General features: G+C 37.5%; 1 protein-coding gene across 3 annotated transcripts in view; it reads left to right on the plus strand.

Moving 5' to 3' along the window:
• Positions 1–5782: 5782 nt before the first annotated feature.
• The window catches only part of NGF (nerve growth factor), an 85354-nt gene continuing 66428 nt past the window's right edge, over positions 5783–24708 (plus strand). For 2 of the 3 annotated variants that reach the window (XM_075196331.1, XM_075196330.1), the window contains exon 1: positions 5783–6152. The gene's annotated coding sequence lies outside the window, so the exon portion shown is untranslated. Of the gene's footprint in view, positions 6153–9588; positions 10046–24708 lie in introns of those variants that run through there. The other variant, XM_075196332.1, reaches the window with a different exon arrangement.

Below are 24708 nucleotides of genomic sequence, written 5' to 3' on the forward strand. Positions count from 1 at the left end.
ATTTGAAAACGATTGTGTACCAGACCTGGACTGCCAATCTAACAACTGGAACTTGCCTTTCTGGTGCGCTGAAGTGTAATAGGTGGCTGTTCTTGGCTCTCCTCCCGATGTCTTTTTTAAACTGTGGGCTGCAGACTTTGTTTATTTCCCACTACTATACTAGACATGTGCTGGTACAAATAGATAGATTGTACACATATGTAGTATAATATTGTTTGCATGCCATGGCAGATTATTAGTTTCAGTCTGAACTTGTTGTGTACATCCATAGCCCTGTTTGGTGTGCACAGACGTTGACAGGTACTACGCCATCCAATCATGTATCTCCTTCATTCAAACCGTTACTTCCACTACTATTTTAACGTCAAAGGAATCAGTGGTGAGCAGAACCATAGCGAAATGTGATGGTAGAGGTCAGATGCAGGAGAGTGTAGATTTAGCAAAAGAAATAGTGGCCTAGGGCTAACAATTTAATTAGGGTACCTATTTAAGATATTGTCACGGAATTTCAGAGATGGCTGCTAACCGGTATTAACACAGCTGAACAGGGAGGCGCATAGTCTAACGTATCCCCGGTATTCACTAGGTACCCCCTCAATGGAGTTTAGGCTTAGCTGCATATGGTACACAAGTTGCGGTTCTCCAAGACAGTCACCTGTGTAGCGACAGTACTAAACAAGCGTAGTCAGGCAGTCCAGGTCAAGCCAAATGAGCGGTGCGGTGCACATGGAGATTCCAGAGAGAAGTCAGGTCAAGCCAAATAGTCAAACCAGCCAGACAGTGAGGTACCAAAACGAAACACAGGAGAATAGTAGAGTCAGAACCGAAGAACACAGGATCAGAAGTTCAGGAAGCGCTGGAGCATGAGAGAACCAGCATGAGCATGAGAGAAGCAATATTCTGGCACTCAACATGTCAGAGGGTGCTCTATAAACCATAAGGTGCATCCTGATTGGGTGACGGAGATTTGGCGTCCAGACACGCTGACCACCGACAGGTGAGCAGAGATAGCGTCTCGCTGCCTAGCAATGGGACGCGACTGAACAGAGCAAGCGCACGCATTGTGTGCAAGGAACAAGGAGCGTCCCACTACTAGGCAACGGGACGCGGCTGTCGAGAGGGTGCAGGCCTCCGTCTCCTGCACCAAGTGTCAGTGCGGAGACGGAGCCTGACAGATATGTAGTGCCAACTAATCATTTTTTATTTATTTATATTTTTAATTTTTTTTACCATTATATTTAGTCTGGTCTTCCAGTTCCACTGCGCATGCACAGATCCCCTTATACTTGCCCGGCGAGGCAGAAAGTTATCTCTTACTGCTGCCTGCCATTATCGCTGAGGCACAGCTGTCTCTGTGAGGTTTTAATGATAAATTGCATAATAGTTAGGGCCATGATATATAGTATATCTTCTCCGTATTATAGGTTTCTTTAATTGTATTAACCTTTAATGGACGTTTATCTATCATATGCAGCTGAAATACAGGTGACTCAATTGCGCTATGAATTATCCACATACATATTTCTATTCATGTTACAAGACATGATTATTTAGAGAAAACATAGCTAGAATGGATTATTTTCATTAAATAGACAGTAAAGATAAATGGTTGAGATCAGTATGTGACTTTTTGGTTTATTTAAATATATTTGCATATCTCTATTATATATATATATATATATATATATATATATATATATATATATATATATATATATATATATTTGTCTTGTTAGGCCATTTATAGGATTACTGTAAAAACACGTGTAATGTGCATCTCCATTAACTTTAGAACTATTTTATAATGTGCATGTTAGCCATAATAAGTTATTTGTTTTTGTTTCTTTTAATTCCTTTTACATGTTGCTGTACCAATAGTAGTAAAGGAGTTAAACCCACTATTTACTCCCCACTGGGCTTCTTATCTCAAGCACGTCAGAATACGGTTTAGAGCGCCGGGTGCCATTCACGAGACCAGACAACGTTGCTATAAATACGCAGTGAGAAATAAAGACGACAGTAGGCACTGGAACAATTCACAATGTAGTAATTCTGTAATGAATACACCAGAAGGACAGAAAGAGGAAAAGACACAGGGAAGGGAATAAAACACTGACTGCTGTGAAAATAACTGCCTCTTGTTCTAATTGTCTTTGTGTCCTTGAAGCGTGGGAGTTGACCTGTCTGACAGTTGAATGTGGGTGAATTTGGCCATAGCTACCCAGACACTTTAATACCTTTTTGTCATTTTATCCACTAGGGGGCACAAACACACCAAGCTGATATTTTGTAATTGTTATGATGTACCAAGGTTCTGTGACATCAACATAACAACAATTTGCTATGTCTGAAATAGCTGACTTATAAGCCAATTATATGGAGTATTCTGAATATATGCAGCCCCTCTCCTTATCTCTGAAGCTCACAGTGGATAGATTACCATATATACAATTTTACAATTCATTTAACAAATTGTATTTTTTGTTATGACATAGAAGAAGTAGTTCCATCTCCCCACCCCCATAATGTAAATCATTTTTTATTTATATACTTACCTGGTGTACTCTGATTAAGTCTCTGCGCACAGCCGAACTGCGGCATGGAAATAATGGCAGGTATTCTGACCTGTGTGTCTATGCAACTAATCCTTTATCAGAATAGTGAAACTTGCTGGGCAGATCAGGACTGGAATAACCATCCAGGTAAAAATATAAGGTTAGGGAGAAGGGAGAATATTTTATTTGGCTAGAGAATCCCTTTAACTTTCACTTCAAGAGATAATATCAAAACAATGAAAGCAATTAGGTGCTAATTTACCTACCTATATGTTTTTTCTGTTGCTCATTTCCTCTGACTCCTTTGGAACAGACACAAATACTCATTACAGGGCAAAATATCATTTAGGAGAGTATACTGTAGCTGTTTGGTAATAAATATTCAGATGACAAAATTATGCCAGAAGGCGATGACTATGATGTAAAATTGTCTGTATTAGAAATGCTTTAATTTGCAAAACAAAATGCTATAGTTATATAGTTTACAGCAACAAATTCCCATGTTTCAACTCTCTTTGGAAAATTCTATCAAAGCCGATTGAAAAACTCTCCAATTCTCCCGAAATGTCTGGGAGACTCCCGCATTTCGCGAGAGTCTCACGGACTCCCGGGAGAATATGGCAATCTCCCGGATCTACCCACTTCCTAGTGAAGTGGGCAGAATTCGGTCCAAAACGCTGATGATTCACCGGGAATCGTGGCGTTTGGCCCCGCCTCCTGCTGTAAAATCAGGGGGCGGGGCCAAAATGAAGCAAATTTTGGAGCCCCCCCCATCACGCTCACCTCCCTCGGCAGGCTCCCGGAAGCCAACTTTCAAAAGTTGGTAAGTATGTTTAAACATAATAATGTGACTGTTGCAAACACTCAGAAATATGTCTTTACATTTATTCTTTTACGGTTGCATTTTGAGTTGCACATACAACTTTAAAGGTAGCGTACAAAAGAGTCTGGATACCAAACGGCGGCCACCAGCATCATCAATTCGGAAGCGTGTAGCAGGCCTATAGGATGCACAAAGATCCATGCAAGTCAAAATTAGATGAATTTCTAAGGGGAGTGGTTACGCGCTACGGAATTTGCCAACTTTCTATATGTATAAATTAGAGATGAGCGGGCTCGGATTCCGCTAATCCGAGCCCACCCGAACAGTGAAATATCCGAACGGGATCCGAGCACTGTTCGGATATTTCCGGCGGGCAAAAAATTGAAAACGAGGCTCTGTCGTCCAAGTCTCGAGTCGAATCTCGCGAGGGGTGGGAGGGAGGGCCCAGAACAATTCCATCTTGTACCTCTTTTTTTGGCATTATGTGCTCAAGCTACCTCGGTGCAACCTTTTGGCCTAAAAACAATATTGTGAGGTGTTCAGAATAGACTGGAAATTAGTGGAAATGATTGTTATTTAATGTTATTGAGGTTAATAATAGCGTAGGAGTGAAAAAAAACCCCACAAAACTGGTTTTTAGCACTTTTTATGTTTTTTTCAAAACAAATCCGAACCCAAAACCTCAAGCAAATCCGAATCCAAAACACAAAACACGAGACACCGAAAGTGGCCAGTGCACATCCCTAGTATAAATGATGATGATGATGATTAGTGGTTAACTTGTGTCTCCACAGCCCGGCTGTACTGAACATACATGTGAAGTCATACATGTGAAGAGCAAAGGCCGCAAGTATAATATAGTCAACTCAAAATATATTTGTATGTTGTACACCAAATTTTACGCGGGTCACATTTTTATATGCTACAAATGAACTTAAATCTAACTATATATCAGGCCCTATATGAGAAACTGGTGAGCTTTTAAAGTGTAAACCTTTCAAAAATGATGTTATTCTCAGAAATCTGACTACAATTCTTAAATACTTGCACTGAGAAAAGATGTGTTGATTTGGTTGAGAATATTCAGACATGTTGCAGCCTGGGAATAAGAGTAATGTTGGATATGTCATTCTTTGAACTCTTTCCTTTTTAGTCATACTTGCCAACTCTCCCGGAATGTCCGAGAGACTCCCGAAATTCGGGTCGGTCTCACGGACTCCCGGGAGAGCAGGCAATTCTCCCGCATCCCGCAACTGCCTAGCCTAAATGACGTGAGTCGCGGTGAATTGTGTCATTTTGGCCAAGCCCCCCGCCACAAAATGCCATTTTCGTTGCGGGGGATGGGTCCAAAATGACGCATTTGGAAGTTCCACGCCCTCTCCCGCCCTCTAGTCACGCCCCTCTTTTTTACCGGACTACACTTGCCGAAAGTAGGAAAGTATGTTTTTAGTTCCTGAATATTGCACCTGTAGAACCATGTTTTGGGGGATGTAAATCTTCATATTCTTCACAGAAGCACTATAATCTTTAAGGTCTCTGGGAATTACAGTGTTAAAAATGTAATAAAATCCTGCATATTGCGAATGGGACTCTTCAGGGTAGAGTCTTCATTCAAATAATAGTCTAACACTTTCTTTTAAAGATCAGTTTAGAGGAAACAGTGCACAGTGGTAGCTGTGTGTCCTACTTATGTGTGTGTATTTAGGTTACATGTGAGGGGCAATTATTTTCATTAGCTCAACAGATACCTATAAATATTAATTATAACTGAATCCAACCCCGAAAGAACTGTAAGATAAGGTAAGGGTTATAACTGATTAGTAAATATTGCACAGTGGGGCAAAGACATGTTGATTTTAAACCCTGACATTGAAACAAATTCTTCATTTGTGTTCACTGTATATGTAAAACAATACTAATAAAAGCAAATAATAACATCTATACATCCCATCCACTAACTGAGACAGTAAAGTTTGATTTCTCGTGTCAGCTTATGTAACTTATTATATATAAGGAGAAAAAATTATTGTAAGCTCTAAGGGGTAGTGACGTTCTGTTTTTAAAAATGCTTCCATGTGAAAACTACTGACAGTACATAAGAGGAAAAAATCATCTCCACTCAGCCCTAAAGGCAAAATACCACTGCGACATTTATGGATCATATATCATATTATATACAATATTACACACTAGCTGGAATAAAATAAGTGTGAATCACTTATTTCATCTTCTTTGTGTTATTCTTGACATTTCCCTTGAAGAACCGAAGGGTTAAGTTATTTTGACTGCTGATTATTTGAAAACACCACTGCTGGGTTGATGCTGATAGGTTCAGACATAATCCCAGTTTAAACTCCACCATCACTATAGGGGGTTATTATCAGCTGTTCTTCTGTAGACTAGAAGGATGCATTTGAGATGTGCATGTTTATGCGCAAAACCTGTGAGCTTGTCGTCTATTTCTGATTCCCTAGATACCTGCTAAACTGACATTGGAACATCCCTGCGTTTACTGAACAGAGAGGGAAAAAGAATGTAAAACACACCTGGTTTATGTCAGAAAGGCACTAGGACCTTGTAGAATAGTCCTGCCTTATGAGTCAGCCCTAGATCTGGAGCTCACAACTCCTGAAACCAGTGAATGAGAGGACAGACATGTGAATGGCTCAGCTGGGTTTCAAAGCACTCTGTGGACTGGACTGTGAGAGGCTACAAAACAACTGGATGATCCAGGATTTCACCACCTTGTGATTGTCAAACCCACAGAAGCACAGGTGAGAATAAGCCTGCACACTCCAATCTGTGACTACTGCTATTATAGCATGTGCTTTAAGTTCTGTATTAGTAAAGCAGTAGACTACCTCTCTTAATACTCATTTCTGCATTGATCCTTACACTACACATAGCTACAGCTTGCAATGTCAGTTGCAGAATTTGCAATATATTTTGAAGTCAGGTTAAGACACTCCTAACCCTGAAGCTTATTTGGGTCTCTCGATTACTATCAAACCCTGTTAGACGTATACAGTAACCCTATATTGGGACATTTTACACATTCCCATTGTGAAGTGTTACTCATTTTCCTTACATGAATTTCATGTACTTTTAAACTTGAACACTGTTAAATATAAAACATATCAAACGAAAATGAAACTCCTTTTAAACCGTGCAGCTAAAAAGACTTAAACATTCTCAACAGACTTTTTTTTTTTAATATCAATTGCGGCAGGTGTTTTTGTTACATCTAATAAAGTATTTGTTTTGTATTGTTTTTTTAACCTACATTTAAATTGTAGGTTTCTGCCTATTGCATACATTTTAGGATATTGTCCCATGCACAAGGTGTGGTGCAGGTTCATTGTCTCTCCTATTTCCACAATATTTGTGTATATTATTAACCTTTCAATGTCTGAATGGAAGTGAGGAATACTTGATTGCCAATCCAGTAGGTTTAGATATTTGTGTGCTGCTGTATTTTATTTTTAAATGTGCTGCAGTACAAGCACAATTTCATTTGATAAGAGTCCGGGGCATGAGGGCACACATCAAACAGTACATCACAGCTCCTTCAAGAGTTAAGAAGCTCTTGTCATTAAGTGGTTCCTATTCTGCCTAATCTTCTTTTGTTGCCAGTGTTCAGCCTGCAAAGCTGGTGGATAGCAAAAGAACTTCTTACAGGATAAATATTGGGTGTTTTCACGCATTAAAGCGCATTACGTTAAAGCTTGTAGGGTATTAGTCAATGCAAAAACTGCCAGCTTTTAGCTACTCCGAGAACTGGTGTTGTTCTGGTTTTTACACTACACCTAGTACTATATAATCATATAAACATGTAAAGTGTACACATTTGACAAATGGCAACTTGTAATTCAGGTTTGAAGACGCATACTTAATGAAAAATACACTTCTGGAGCATTGATGGCTATTGTCAGTATTGCTTTGCTGTCGGGTTCTATAAATATACTTGCATTTTTTCCTGAATAATTATTACTGAAAAAAAAATGCTAAAAACTGCAGCTAGTTTTGGGGTCTAAATCTCCTGGTAAGCTAAGATTGGCTGTCTTTTTACAGGCTGTTCCTTTTGGATGTCTGTGCAACAGCATTTTGCTTTCATGTCAAGTCTGTAAAACATGAGTTAAATGCCATAATGTTCAGTAAAATGTGGGTTAGATGAAACAAGGATAGTTAAAAGGGAAAAAAAAACAAAAATGCCTAACATAAATGAAATATCGGCAGTCTGGAGCTCATTTCTATAATAAGGTAACTGTGGTGTAGTAGTCTGCACAGCAAGTGTGCCTATTGTATACAACACATGCCTGGAAATAGCTATTCTGTTGATGCCAGAAGCACATATCACTGCTCCTTTTTTTTATTTTTTTTAAATATGAATCTGTTGCACACGAGTAACAGAGACAGCTTGGAGGATTGGATTGTTCCCATACTGCCCTGGATCCTTTGCCAATAGTTATTAACCCCAACTCTGCCAGGCAAACAGCAGCAACTGTCAGTTAAGCTGTGATCTATATGTTTTGTGCTCACTGCAAATAAATACTTCTACATGCAAAATATACTACCTTTAATGTGGTGCATGATCTTATGAGCATAATGATAGCATTCATGATGCTAACATATGTTCATAATTAGGCAGAATACGCAGTGTTCCAATACTGTTGACAGAGAATGGTACACACTGTAATGTATTGAAACAGCTTTAAGTAGTTGTATTTTATTAAGTAAGGATCTGGACACAATGTCTGTTTTAAAGGAGATGCTAAACAAATGCTGTGTAAGAATTAGATGGGATAGGAATGTTGGTTCTTAAAGCTGAACTGTGTTGGACAGGCTAAACTTGAAATCGAATTGCCTAAATTGAATTACTATACATCACACATGAAAATGTAATGTTCATTAAACTAGTTTTGTGTGAACCATATACTAACTACATAACTACTTTTTTAGGTCATGGGTTGTTTAACACACTAATTGAATTTAGGTTAATAGACACATTTGTGTTCAGACATTAGTGAATGTGGCCTCTGGGATTAATCACCTAAGCAGTTAAAAATACCTTAGAGCATACTTGATCAGTTCCTGTCTAAAAGAATGGGGAAAAAACATGTCTTCCAGACTTCAGGAAAGGACAGCTGGATTGAGCACTTAATGGATGTTCTTACTGTTTGAACTTGTTTACCACATCTGTGTGTCTAGTTCTAGTTGCTTTGGAAAGTACTGTGCATGTGGAATGAATGGACATCTAGGACTAGATTTACTAAGCTGCGGGTTTGAAAAAGTGGGGATGTTGCCTATAGCAACCAATCGGATTCTAGCTGTCATTTATTTAGTACATTCTACAAAATGACGGCTAGAATCTGATTGGTTGCTATAGGCAACATCCCCACTTTTTCAAATCTGCAGCTTAGTAAATCTAGCCCCTAAACTACAAATAAATCATCTTTTGAGTGTGGCTATGTGATGTAATGTGATTTACTTTATCTATAATCAAATTTAATTGCCCCTTGCCCCCCCCCCCCTGCCCTTTCACTATTTAATTCAAAACATTTTAATGTATGTTCAGTGATTAAATTGAGGATAATGCTTATAGAGCTACATCTCCAGTAATATCCACAATCTACTTACACTTCATAAACTGAATATCATAAATTAAAAATTTTCACTGATAATTAGCAAATGGGAATATTGCTTGTGTTTCCAGATTTTATTTTGTACATCATGCCAAATATATATTGTTATATACTATTTTGGCCAGCCAGTGCTCATTCTATTTTTGTGAAACAAATAGAAATATTCTGGATAACTTGTGTAGGTATTTAGTAGCAATAAGAAATGCAAAATCTGGTAAGGAATACATTTTACTAGCGTATTGATCGAGGTGAAAAGGTGACATCGCAGGAATGAAATGTATGAATGGATTGCCAGGTTTTAAGTAGTGATGCACCTTTTCTTTTATGAATGAGAATGGGCTTTACCATTCAAAAAGAGAGCGCTTTTGTATCTTATTAAATATATATGTAAAACCACAAAATGTCATACTTGAAAGAAGCCAAAAATAGACATGCATGCATAGCTACAGCATAGAAACTAACTAGCTTGCAGCGTATATTCAAATACTCCGTCTACAAACCTAGGTTTAGTAAGACAACTTACATCATTATTTGTAACAAACTTTGATCTTCCAGAATATGTTATGTCTCCTCCCTATTTGTTCTTCTTCAATGTTTGAACATCTTAAAGGGGCTGGCCAACTTAGGACCTCCCGGCCCACTAGAAACTGTCTCTCCCTCAGTAGCGGGTACATGAGGGAACCACTTCAAGTATCACCACATTTCCACTGGTCTCTGCTGCTTAATGAAGTCTGAAGGACTCCAGCACCTAGGAAAATTCATCTGTGGATAAGCGGTTTATAAGTAAAATTGTCACTTGATTGGATATCTGCAGCACCTTGCCTTGGTATTTTGAAAAGTTGGACATCCCAGCATTGTGGCTGGGAGAGGCTGTGGACAGTGGAGAGTGACATCACTACAGAAGAGTTCAGTGTTTTCACTACTGTCTGAATTGGTCAGAAATCCAAATGGATTATAGCAGTTCTCAGCATTACAAACAAGCCTAAACAGCATCCTTGCAACCTATGGATTTGTATCTACTGCTGGTAGGTACATATTCAGTTGTTCTATGAAACACCTGTGTTGAGTTTTGTGGTGGTCTCATTCATAAGCCACTTATTTACTATTATCTCCCAATTCCTCTCACAAGACTGTTCACGCTGCACTTATATTCTATGGACACTCGAATCACCTCAAAACTTTTAAAAATCTGCTACAAACATCACATTAGTCACTAACTCATAGTTGCAACTTATCATAAGGGTTGTAATTTGCCTTGTGTGTGACACAGCTTCATATTAACCTTTTACACCTTTTTGTACCATCAATCTGCTCATTAAGACACCTGCCTTCTATACCCTCCCATCCATCACTCTTTGTCAGTCTATAGTTGTTATTATCAGTATTGCCGAGACCACCCTGTGATGGGACCACCCTGCTTCACGCAGCACTAATATTACATATTGAATTTTGAGCAAACATAATATTGAACAAGCAGGTTTAACTTTAAAATGTTATCTCAGCTTATTTCAATGAACATGTTCTATTGTTTTTAAGTCTGAATAATTAGAATACTGTACTACAATAACACTCTTGGCTTAAAACATTGAGAAAAATGTATTTACAGCCTGAAACTGTCTTTCCTACAAAGAGCTTGCAATCTAACAGTAGATAATATGAACCAATTTGTTAAGCTTGAAGGGAAGCTTCTGACCTGGTTCTTGCCATCAAGGCTCCTTGGTCAAACCACATTTCTTAATAAATGACTATAAAGCAATCTAGGTTACATATTATTATTTTTTTGTATAGAACTTTTAATATATTTTGAAAAACAATGAGCCATTCCTAAACATAACATTAAATGTTTAATGTACAGCTTCATGTGACTTAATAAAATGTATATTTTGGGTTATGTCTGTCGTACCATAATGCACTTGGAGTTTGAAGCGGAATATTGACTTACCCAAGCATGTAATTTAGTTGTAATTGATTTTATGCTGTACATTGACTTAAACTTGCAAGCAAGGTTAGAGAACATTGTGTGTGTGCGTGTGTGGATGTTTTTTTATATATATATATATATATATATATATATATATATATATATATATATATATATATATTATAGCACACTACAGGCCTACTAATCATAATAACTAACATTTGTGCATTAGACTCTGGAATGTCATTGTGAGTTATAGTATCTGAAATAAACATAAGGTTCTTGGTTCACATTTTGATCAAATTGTGAATGCCCTCTACTGTGACAAGGAGAACTTATTCAGATGGGTACATAACTAACAATTAATACATTCCTCTCTCTGTTGCATCATCATACAGGTTACATAGCTGAAATTAAAAACACCTATGAATAAATAACACACACATGCACACATATGTTTGTATGTGTGTGTCTGTGACACAGAGCTTATTTGTTATATAACTCTTAACATTTACATATTATACATATTTTCATGTGTATTTCCCCGTAAATTGTTGGCAGTAGTATGTTATGTAAAACAGTTTCTCTGCATATAAAGATATTGTAATTTATTTTATGATGGGGACTGTCGATTGTACGGTTGTTTGTGATGGTATTATAGGGCATCTTTATTGCTATGTATATTGTAATTGTAGACATTTGTGAATGGGTTTATTTACACTATGTATCTCACCATCTCTTGGCGACCTGTCGTCATATATTTTATAGATGGTGATTTCATGACTGTCACTCTTCATCGAACAAATGATTACTCTTCCGCTGCATATACAAGCAATAATTTGACAGGCAAATTGGTGACAAATTGCTCTGTGTATGAGCCCAAAAATATTGGTAATCCTGGTTGATCTGGATCAACAGATAATCTAGCTACCCAGTGATCACCAAGGGCCGTCTGCACTAATTGGGACACATAAGTCGATTCATTCAGCCCAAGCATCAAACGTCTTGATTTTTCCTAAATTGGAGTTAGGAACGAAACTGTACTTAGGAAAACTTTTCTTTTTAACAGTCGAATCTTTTCAATTTGTCATCACACATCAGCGCCATAATTGGGCTCATATCAGGTTGGTCACTAACTTAGTTAGTTGTAAGTGCAGCATCACTGTCGTCGGGTGAGCTAAAGGTCCAGGAGAGAGGGATGAATTTACCATTTAGGGGTTTAGCTTAAAGGCAGAATACAAATTGCTTTAAGCTGTAATAATAACTGCACAAGGCTCAAAGTTCTCACTTTGTAGCAGGTGTCATCGGGACCTGCATTCACGCTCCTACAATTGGCCTGTTATACTTATAACACTTCCTTCTCCTCACACCCATGTGTTCTGAGATGATTATGCTGGTGTGTGTGTGATCTCACTTTCTGTTCTCTAATAGTGGTGCCTCTACCCAAGACGTCTTGGCTAGTTCTGTGGATATTTGGAGGGTGACCACCATGGAAGACTTTGGAGACCCCTTGTACCTACACTGACCTTTACACAGAATGCTACACAAAATGATGCTGCAAAAATTACTATAAAGACTTTATTTTGTTGTTGGGATAATCTGTTAAATAGTGGTAGACTACCAGTTTAAAATCTAATTGAGTGTTATGATATAATACATCACTATCACTAGAAATTATTAGTCTACTACTCTCAGTACTTATACACTCAGTTGTACACCTTGTTGGTGTACACTTGCTTTAGGTTTCAACCTGAGTTGCTTAAACAAGCTATGGCAATCTATATCAGTTTGTGTCTCTTACTGATGGCTCAAAACACCTTTGACAAGGCTTAGCAGTTTTAGTATGACTTGGCGACAGCTGGCGTACAGAAGATACCACAGCAGCCTAGTGTATAAATAGTTTCTTCTTTTTTGAGAAAATGATGACAAAGTCTATTATATACCCCTTAGTGTGTCTGTAAGTGTATGCTGTTGGGAAAACACACTCTAATAACTCCTTGTTCGGGATCGGAATGCCTTGTAACTAATAAACTCAGTCTCTGAAGGGGGACTGGGCACTGTAAATCGTCTTACACACTTAAAGCTGGTTTCACTCACGATTAAGGTGGCTTATAAAGCTTCCACATGGGGTGTCTGTAACACAACTCTTTCATCATTGGCTCTCTACTGATAGACCTTTCCAGGGAACCTCACAGTCCTCTGACAACTAGGCTCTTGCTCTCAGGATTTCTGACTAAAGGGTTTTCTCATGCCCCCTGGTATAAAGAATGCCTGTAGTACCTTGTCCTCTCTCTTTTTTCCAAACACTGATCAGTGTCCTTATTATACCTCTCAGACACCTCTTTTTCTCCAGCACCTGCAAGTCTTTCAACTGCTTTCTCTCATCTCAGCCCTATTGTCGACTTTTCAGTCGCGAGACCTGGCTGTGGGTCCTACGCATACTTGACAATGTTCCCTGTTGTAGAAATTCTGGGAAACTGCTTCTTCTGTCGTAGTTGGCAGAATTCACGATTTTCTGTGTGTTCTAAAGAGCATTATTTGGTATTGTAGTTATGTGTACTATTTTAATTGCCAAATGTGTCCATTAATTGTAAGGTTTAAACCCATAAATGATAAGCTAATCATTGTTCTTTACTAGTCATGGTCCCGCCTAAAGTTTGGTGCATGTACCCAGTCATAGGATAGAGTGAGCGAATCTCCGGCAGTTTGGTTTACCAAGGTATTCTGAATTTTGGAACAATAGTTCATTTGTAGGCAAGTTGAAATGCAAACCTAATATTCTGGATTTAATAATTGAAAGGCGGGGGGAGGGGGATTGTTCAATAACAACCATCCCACCTCTGAAATAATCCCCGTTGTGAAAAATTCTTGTTCAAGATGTGACTAAATTATTTGGCTTTTTGCTAAGTGGTACCATAACATATAGTTAAGTGACTTAAGATTGCCATGTGGTTTTCATGTAGATTCAGAACTCTTGTCCACATTTGTACTTTTACGTCAATAGTATTCAATAACATGCTGGTAGGTTAATGTTAATACATGTGTGGTAGTTAATTTAGACTGCTCCACTAGGACAGGGACTAATATGAGCAATTAAGCATTCTCTGTAAAGCCTTCTATGTTGGCGCTTTTATAATAAAAAGATAGAAAGCATGTACTCAGGCTATTGCCCCTCTTTATATTTACACTAGTATTTCTTATTTTGTTTTATTGCAACATACTGTTTTGTGCAGGACTCTAAAGTCTAAACAGAAATTATTTCCCCTGCCCAATTGAGTTGACAATCTAGTGTTTAGTACCTTGGACACATGGAGATAAAGTGACTTGTCAAAGTTCATGAGGAGCTGAGCTTCATGTAATTTATAATCTGATTTCAACTTGATCATCTCTATGCTACAGGACCATGTATAGCCAGCATGATTTTGATGTGTAGGCATAACTCCCATAATGCACATGGTCATGTGTCATGCACTGGTCAAACTGTAGACAAGTATTCAGTGTAGTGACATAAACACCAAGTCAAAGTGACACATAAGCTTTTTATCAACTTTGTAAACGGATTCCAAAGAGCTTCGGCCTTTGTGTTATAACGTGCACCACTTGTCCAGGCAGAATGCAAAACACAACCAGTGGATCTCAAAATAAGCTGCTTTGTTCTTATCAGTGTGAAACTTGTTACAAATTCTGCAGCAGTAGCAGTGAACCAAACTTGTTACAGTGAGAACAACCACAAGAACATATTTTGTACCATAATGTACTATAGTTAGGATTTTAGAGGTAATTTTAGTCTTGAATATAGTATTAATGTTTGCATCTTATTTATGTACTGTATAAGTGATTAAGGCACAACAGAAACAATGTTGTTTGTGGCATGTTGTATAATCTTTAGAAGGCTAATCCTGTCCCTGACCATGTACTCAGTGCCATATTTAGAGTTCATGTTGTGCTAGGCATTGCAAGTGAATACTCCCTTAATCAAAAATTTTGCATCCAACATCTTCATATCCAATAACCCATCCCACAGGAAAGATCAATGGTTATTAAAAAAAAAAGAAAATGTAAATACATTTTTTATGCTGCTGTACTTGCATGCAAAGTTTGACTATACAGGCATGCATTTACTGTACTTAATTAAATACACATTCATAAAGTTTACCTGTCATACAAACATAGAATTTGACTTGGAAACGTAAGTACACGCACTGCTACTATAGAAGGAACTACTTAATTGTCAGTAAGTCTGTTTCTTCTGGGAGACGGGGGGCATGGAGGCTTCTGCCCCCTGCTGGACTGGTCCCAAAGCGGGCTACCTTGGGGTGGGTCACTGGGCCATCTGCATTTTTTCCCTTTAAAATGCTCCTAATAGGCTGCTGTCGAGTCTTGCGCCCCCCCCCCCCCCCCCCCCCCCCCATCCAGGCTAAAATTTACCAGTCCTCCCCTGGTCTCTGCTGTCCCATTTTAGATTAAATACCACTGGCAATATGGTGGTTGGTGGAGGAGTATTCGGCAGAATAGAAGCATAAGGCAGTAAATGCGTAATAATACATATGATGGCTAATACTACTAAAATGTATGTAATATTCTTACATGTACTTTTGAATCAGTAAAGTATATTTGAAGCGGATGTAAACCTTCCCCCTTCCTACACATGTAATGTCCTACATATGTAGAGGGTACTCTCTCCTGAGGCCCCCACATTTCTTCTCCTGATTCCAGCAATCTAGTAATCTTTAGAATTAAATATATTTATAATGTAACATTAAATAAAATGCCTTTTTGACACATGTAGATTGTTACACTGAATTACCAAAGCATGTTATTGAACTTCAACTGTAATGCATTAGTGTTTGCTCGAATTGATCTTTCATAATCGGTCACATAAAATATATATATTTAAGCACTTTAGGATTCAGAGAAAACATGTACTATTTCATGCCATATTATCTAAAAAAAATATATATACACAATAAATATTTAAAAATAGTTTAAAAAAAAATCAAACACTTAAACCACTTTACCTGAACTTTCAGATTCTCAGGTGAGAACTTGGATATAAACTCCTATCAATCCCAGTGAAAACAATCATGTCATCCTACACTAAAACTAATGTATTGTGGAGATTAAGGGCTCTATAAAAGTGATGCTACAATGCATCCACAACAAGGCAGTGTGAGTGATTTCATGCGTCATTTCAGCATTTTATCATTGCAATAAGCTGCTTTAATTGCCTCATTGTGGTAACTGCAAATTGATTACCACCGCAAAACAAACAATTTTATTCCACTATAGCTTAACATTGAAATCTCATGCCTTCTGCTTCCTTGCGATGACTAAGATCTATTGTACAAGAGTAAAGATACTTTTATTAATATTTTTTGTACATAACATTTGTACATTTAGGACAAAAACATCTTGCCACGTATTCATCCAAAATATTTGCAACAAAAAGAGTTTAATGCAATTGGTGTTTCATAAGTCTTTTGTTTCAACATAGATAAAAACTACATATGCTTACATTATTGACTATTCAACAGTGTACTAAATTATTTTGTTTATAATTCCATTATTACTACTGCTATGATTTAAAACCTTTTTGTTGGCTACACATAGTAGGAGCAGAAATTTGGTGGACTGAGGCAACATTTATAAAAATGCAGCCTATCACTCTTCTGGAATTCCATGACATTGCTCTGTACCTCAGTGATGTCATAGGCTCTGGGTAACATAATATATAGGCTGCATTGTCATGAGTTCTCATTGGTGCAGCCATTTTGTGCACCACAAATGTCACTGGTTCCTACTGAATTTATGCTGTTGTTTGACTATCGGTTCTCTACAAAATGGCTGCTTCCATTGTGGTGGGCGACAGATGCACGTAATTATCTTTCTAACAGTTGCACTTTGATGTCCATTAATTCACAGAATTGTTAGTTGAATAATCGTAGAAGCCTAAAACAAATGAACTGTAGGTGAAAGATGACAAAACAATGACAAGGATAGCATTTGAAACAGCAAGTATTGCTGAAAGATGTGATGTGTTATTGGGTACCATTAATCAGTAAACAAAGAATTGAGACGCCATGTTTTTTTACATGTCTTTTATCAGCAACAAATGAAACACTTCAAAATTGTTTTCACAGTCTAGAGTTTCTGATGGTTCTGGGGTGTCTCTGTTACTATAATACATATTAAGTAAGATACTCATTATTGTACTACTTAATAAATGCAGCAGGCACATTTTTCTGTGGCATGGCCTGTGGAGCATACCCCCTGTTAGTGGGTAGTGGATTGATGCTACGCATGTACACATGTCTATAACATAAACTGCTGATCCCAAGCTCAAGTTTAGGGTCCATTCATACAAACCCATGCCGCCCAATATTTATAAAGGCAAAATCGGTACAAAATGAGCCCTGCCCTATGCTGTCCATTGATCCACGTTTGGGCTTCGGTGAAGCTCCAGCACTTGAGTGTAAAGCTCCACTCCATCTGAGGACCACAAATCACAACAGTTGGGGTTACAGAAACATTTGTCTCCATTGTAGATGGGGCCTTTTTACGTATTGGAGTGCAGAGGAATAAAAGCAATTTTAAATAAAACAAACCAAAAAACCCAACTTTTTACTCCCTTTTTTTTTGTGCTGTTTTTGTGTGTGTGTATATATATATATATAATGTGTGTGTGTGTATATATATATATATATATATATATATAATTATATATCTCTCAACATACCCAACAATTTTTGAAATGTTTATTATCTTTCAATAATGCTATAAAATATATAGTTGCCTTTAATACACAATTCAGAATATCTGTGCTATTCAGTACAAATTTAATTTGCTTTCTACTTTTTCGGTAATGCCAGATGTTTTGCTAATGCAGTTTATATCCTATATCCTATCCAATTTAATCCTGTACTAATGATTTTGGTATTGTATATGGTTATGCATAATGGCTAGGATTATAATGAGAACTAAAAATGCAACACTGAGAAGTACCGCAGTTTCTTTTGAGTCTTGGACCTACAAGATTTTGAGTTCTCTGAATTAAGTAATTCAACGACTACCTGGCTGGAAAGAATATCTTTGTCTTTTGTGCTGCTTGGAGCCCTTGTGACTGAGATAGATGTTCTTTTAAATGAGGCACAGTATCTACCAAGGGTTAATTGTCATTTTTCAGAAGGTTTTTTTTTTACGCTTTTTAGAAACTTCCAAGAGAATTACAGATTTTTTTTCTGAATTACACCTTTATTAGAACTCTTTCTGAGGTTATCTATAATCAGGCCCCTTGTCATTGTAGTCACTAAATGGAAGAGTAGCACATTGTATGATTTGCTAGTAAACCTTTTACAATTTGAAGTACAGTAGATAAGTAAAATATGTTCTTTAAAAAAAAAAAAAAAAAGAGCTTGAAATGATACGGTATATTTCAGATGTATTGTCTGCTGATGATAAATAATATATGTTGTAATTTGACTTCTTGTCAGAACTGACTCCTTGACCAGCAGAAACAAAAGATAGGTCTTGCAAAGGCAACAGTGACCTCTTCTGGTGCAAGACAATGTAGAAAATAATAACCAGTATATCGTAATATCCAATATACTAGTCTACAGTGAATTTTTCACAAATGCAAACCAACTGGTATGTTTTATACTTAGTGGTTTTTTTTTTCCTACTAATGAATGCCTTGAAATGTTATTACATTTTGAATGCTGTAAGTACATAGGCCTCTCATCTTTCTGAAACAGAAAACCATGGACACATCTTATTAGAGATGGGTGAAATCACTGCAAAATTTTGTGTGAATCAAGTTTCATGGCAGAGCAGCCAATTTGCAAAAGTGTGTAGTTCCAGCGACCATCTTCGTATTTGTAAATACACACTTTGCAGAGTTTATAGTCTATGAATAGAGCTGGCATGACAATGGTAAATTCATTCTGTTGTGTAGTGTGGTTGGGGTAGGGCTGTGAACAATTAAGGCCAAATCTGCTGGTGAAACATGCAATATTTCATGGCCAAATGCGGAATGAGTTGAATATTTCACAAGTACTGTTTTGAAAATGTTGTTCTTCTCTACATCTGACATCAAGTGGACTTATCAATTACACACAGTGGATACAGCCCTCTGAGGGGCTGAACAAATTCTTAAGCATATGCAGCACCTCAATTCATTGGAATAGTGGCATTTCAAGCATCTAAGAGCATAAAACCAGCAGATGCTTCCACAATTACCATGACTGTACTGTACATTTATTCTTATTGACTATGCATGAATGCTAGTTCAGCATTTATTTATATAGCGCCAGCAAATTCCGTAGCGCTTTACAATTGGGAACAAACATTAATAAAACAATACTGGGTAATACATACAGACAGAGAGGTAAGAGAACCCTGCTCGCAAGCTTACAATCTATGGTTAAAAGGTTCTTAAAATTATGTATTTATGGGAAGAAGTGACATGATCATCTGAGATGGACACTTAAAGATTAAGTTCTGCTTCAGATGGTAGAAATCTGAAACCAGCTGCCAGAACTACCACTGTTACTCTTGCCAAACGCTGCTCCTTTATTAACGAACAACCTTGGAATGTTGAAGAGCAAAAAGAACCAAGATATCGCCCAACTCTGCTGATCTGGGTCTTAGAACCTGGTGGCCACATTTTCTCGGACCTTGTGCACAGGACAAGAGGAGGACATCCTCTGCATAGGCATCTAAATTTTAGGTAAAAAATTCCCTTCAAGATCTCAATCGATTGTGGAGGAGATTAGATCCTCGTTTAGGGATTTCAAGAAAGGTATTATGCTGACCTTATTCAAGCCAGTCATTGATTGCTACAGTGACTCTGTTTCTAAGAATCCAGCACTACGACATGGCCTGCATAAGTCAGAGACACCTAACAGCATATCTTCTTACGTACCTCCCTTATGAACAGTTTGTCCTATGTCGCCTCCTTTCTTGGAAACCAAAGTAAATACAATGTATGGGTACATGTTCATGATAACAGCTATTTCCATATTATTGCTTGAGGTCAGTATATCCTATGTTTTTTTTTTTTACCTTTTCATTAACTATTTGATCTTTATATACGTATAATCATGCCTGGGCTTAAAATGTTGTACTTAATGTTAAGGGTTTTTATCATCCAAACAAACACAGAACGGTCTTGGCAGGATTTAGGTAGCAACACCTGGACATACTCTGCTTATAGAGAACTCTCTTCTTGAGTTGCTCACCCTGGGGACAATTTGCTTCTCCCAGAGAAGAAAAAAAAACTTGAGTTAGTATACTAATATCTAAATTTCTTTGATTCCTAGTTCTAGAAATTGGCAAATATTCAGAAGGTATATTCCTTGTTTTAAAAGTTATAATGTCAGGGAGACCCTGTATATTTTTTTATGATCCTGTAGTTAATATCCTAGATTTCCTTAAAGGTCTGATAAATTGTATTAATAATTTTTCCCAGGATGATTTTTAAGTCCATATTAAACCCTAGACTAGATACATCCTATGTCACAGGCCTACGCACCTCTCACACACTTAACGTATTGAAGGGCTTTATCATTATCATCTTTGTTTATTTATATGGTGCCACATATTGTGTAGCACCTGACATCATACAGATAAGACATGCATGAAACCAGTATACATAATAACAGTACAATTGAACAGAATAATAAGTGCATGAATACAATTAATAGAACAAATTGCATATCATACATGAAAATTCAGCATAAGACATGACAAGGATAAAACAAGGACGACAGAGTGGGCAAACAATAGACATAGGGAAGAGGGCCATGCCCGTGAGACCATTCTAGAGGGAGGGGTTAGTAACACAAAGGGAGCAATGGAGGCATGAAGCTTAGCACTGTGAGTGTACGACTATCCTCGGGGGAAGACTGGAAACGGGTAGATGGTATATGTATCTAATAGTCATAAAAGGTGTAGATAATGCTGGGGTCTGGGTGGTTCTGTGGTGGTGAAGCAAGGAGGTATTCACCACTGCCACAAGACAGATCACGAGCACCTTATCCGAGTGTTGGGCAGAGAACAAACCTCCGCTCCTGGCCCAATATGAGCTGCTAGTAGCATCTCTGGGCAGGATACAGTCAGCCAGTTGAATTTGGGCTCAAAATGAGCCCAATGATCGCCAAAGGTTATTCCTGGTGAAATAGACTGCTGTGGGGTCAGAAGGAACCCAATGTCTGTGGATGAAGTCCAGTCCAGTCAGAGAGCCATCTTTCCTTGTAGACTTTACTGTAGTACTGATTATTTTGGATACATTGAAGATAAAAGTCAGAACATGCACCTATTACAGGTACTATATCCAACACCGTACTTGAGAATATGGAGACTGAACAGCTCATTATTAGATGATGCTACCAATACATTAAACCAAGAATTTAATCGAGTCATCTATGTATATGAAACTCATGAGGCTACCATGATGTGTTTTCTTATCAATCAAAGCTCTTCTCTCAAGAAAATTAAGGAAAATAATCAGATATCTCGATTTTTACATAACTTTTTAAACTCCTCATAAAAGCACACAATCTGAAAACACATGGGAAGAGCGAGTGCACACTTGTGGATAGACTAGCTAAAGTTTTGCTTACAATTCTGTAGCTTTTTTTGCTTTCTTGGTAAAATGAAACTAAAGTATATACAACAATCCAGTGCCATTTAAGCTGTAAAATCCCCCTCAGGGGGAACAAGCATATTTTACAACTATTCAGAGATTTACATTTCAACATTTATTCTGACACAGTCCTATGTCCAAATGTTTAAAGCAGCAATCCCATGAAAAACTCAAGGTGTCTTCTTTCTTTCTTTTTTTTTTGTGTGGCATGCTATAAGAATAATCTCGTTTGTAAACCTTTTTCTGTGGTCTTTCCTTCAGGCTGCTATTAATGAGTGATGTTCTGCACAGTTTTCATATTATCATGTGACTACAATGATTGTCACATGGCACATGATTTTGTGAGCAGAGAGGCTTTAGAATACCCCTCTGAGCTCTGTCTGGACTGTAAAGTCCTCCCCCCACACATGACCTAGAGGCTTCCTACAATATACCCAACACACAGATGTGTTCCTGCAAAAGGTCTACATGTGTGAATGGCAGCCATACTTGTCTGCCCTTTAGATGGCTTTTGAAAAGGAGATAATGATTTGTAGGAGGACAGTGAATACAAAATGACTACATATGCATGCTTAAAAGGTAGTGGAGCTATATAAATAGATGATGATGAAAAGGTACTTAAATTGTTATTTAAAGAAGACCTGTTTATGTAAGATTGGTGCTTTAATCTGTAGCTTGTGATTACCTGTGCAAATGCTGTTTACCACACTTATATGAAAGTGATTTAGCAGTGATTAATAAGTCCCCTTAACTGTCACTTATGTGACTTATTTATTATTCTGTGTCTGATTCTGGCCAAACATATTTTTGATTGCATTTTAACACAAAATAAAGTTTTACTGCAGATTGTCAATGTTCTCTGCCCAGGACAGTACCAACTTGGGAGTCCTTTTAGACTACGTCTACACTATGGCACTGGCTTAAATACAATTTTTACACTGCCATGATCCTCAGAGAAAAGATGGGTTTGGAACTTTTTATGACTTGTATCTCAGCTAAGTGAGGACTTGCCGCTGCCTTTTATAAAATTCTCAATTGGTTTTACAAAAATGCTAGCAATAGAATGTGATGTATGGGAATAATTGGAGGTGGATTGGGCGAGCATCAAAAATAGTAGCAATATTATGATTATAAAATCCTTTCTAGATGGTATTACATGCCATCTCAGTTACATAATGTTACCTGACGTTTCAGCATAGTGCTGGAGACATTGCAGCAATAGAGGCACTTTCGCCCACAGTATTTTTTAATATGGATAGAGGCATTACACCTTCTCATCCAATTTCTAGCCCTGTTGGACCTGCCTTCTCCTGCTACTTACTCCCATTGGAGCAGATTAGTTACTCCTTTCCTTAATGTTGCTAGATGTGTAAAAGTCCAATTGCTTCTCTAAAAAACCTTTTTGGAAGGAAAGTGTGGAGGATGATCTAAATGGAATGTATAATGGGTGATGTCAAAAACACCAGCTATTCCAGAGAACTCTCGTTCCGTGGTGAATCAAATTCAGTAATATAAATCACACTGCTTTATTCTATCTAAACATCTCTTTCACTTTCAGTTGCTTTCCTACAATTTGTATTATACTCTCTAATGAAACTGAGTGTTCTGTGACCGCAAGTTTGGTGTACAACCGACTCCTCTTGATTATCTGATTTATTTATCTATTTATTTAAAGTTATGCCAAATAATACAGAACAGTGTCTGATATCTAAGAATTTATCACTATACATACCATTTTCCATTGTGCATAAATAATTCTTCTGTTCGTAAACATTTGTTTACATTTATCCCCTCGCCTATTCACCAAGGTATCAAAATCAAGATTTTTGTTATAAAAATAGTGAAAATATATAGATAATGGGCCTGATTCATTAAGAAAAGTAAAGCAAAAAAATGAGTAACTTTGCACCTGGGCAAAACCATGTTGCATCGGAGGGGGAGGTAATTTTAAAATGCAATGGCAGATTTATAGTATGGATAGGGCATGTCCTAGATCAACTTTAAATGCAGTGTAAATATAAAGCTATCAAGTATTTGTGTGCTACATGAAGAAACAGCTAGTATTTTCCTTATGTGCAAAATAATAAACTAATATGCACCCCTTGCATTGTAACATGGTTTTGTCCAGGAGAAAACTTACTAATTTTTTTGCCTACTTTCCTTAATGAATCAGGCCCAATGTGTATTTAATTTGGCTCCATCTGTGCTACCATGCTTTTTAAGGCACATTAATGCAATAAAAGGGAGTGGGGAAAAAAAAACCCAGAATTGCAGTAACCAGTGGATCTCGGCATAGTCATCCTGCATATTTACAATTTCTGTTACCCTGCTTTCCGATGGCATGATTCATGTCTCAAGACTTATTCAGCTTGATTTCTGTTGCTGACTCAATTGAGTCAAGATGCTGTCACAAATGTCTTTCTGTAATTCATTTGTTCATGCACAGCAATTTTGGTTTAATTGACCGCAATGTGTATGCTTTCCCAGTCATGGAAATAAAATGATTTAACAGGCGAGTCTGCACGTAGCTATGTCCTCCTTTTTTTTGCTTATTGGACTTAGAGGTTTCCAGACATAATATCATGTACATAGAGCACCTTTACAAATTGTCACTGCACTCCAAACCTGATCACAACCATGTACCATTGCTAAATATAATCGCTTAAATATTATGTTCTCTTATTGCTTCCATTAACATTGTAAACTGTCTGCAATCTGCTATTGTGAAAACTTTTCACTTTTTCGGAGCAGGTTTGGTTGGATGATTGATAAAGGGAAAATAATTTGTCAACTATTATCACACCCAGTAATTATGTACCAGAGTTGTTCTGATGCTTAAAAGTCTCATTTGTCTGTTAAAGATCACTTTCATCTTGTATCCATTTAATGATGTGTTTACAATGATTTCCTAACTTCACTTAGTGTCTGGGGCAATCGCATGACCCAGCAACCTGATTCGGGTAAAATGTAACACCCATACTGCAGACGCTGCCCAGTATCAATGTTGACTATAAAGAGCCTTTGCTCTGAACAGAGCCGTAACTTAGAATTCTAGTGCCCTGGGCGAGAAAGACAAATGCCGCCCCCCTAGCCCTCAATTTTAACCAAATTAACCTAAAATATTC

Source organism: Mixophyes fleayi, chromosome 2 (genome assembly GCF_038048845.1).
Source record: "Mixophyes fleayi isolate aMixFle1 chromosome 2, aMixFle1.hap1, whole genome shotgun sequence".
Classification (NCBI taxonomy): Eukaryota; Metazoa; Chordata; class Amphibia; order Anura; family Limnodynastidae; genus Mixophyes; species Mixophyes fleayi.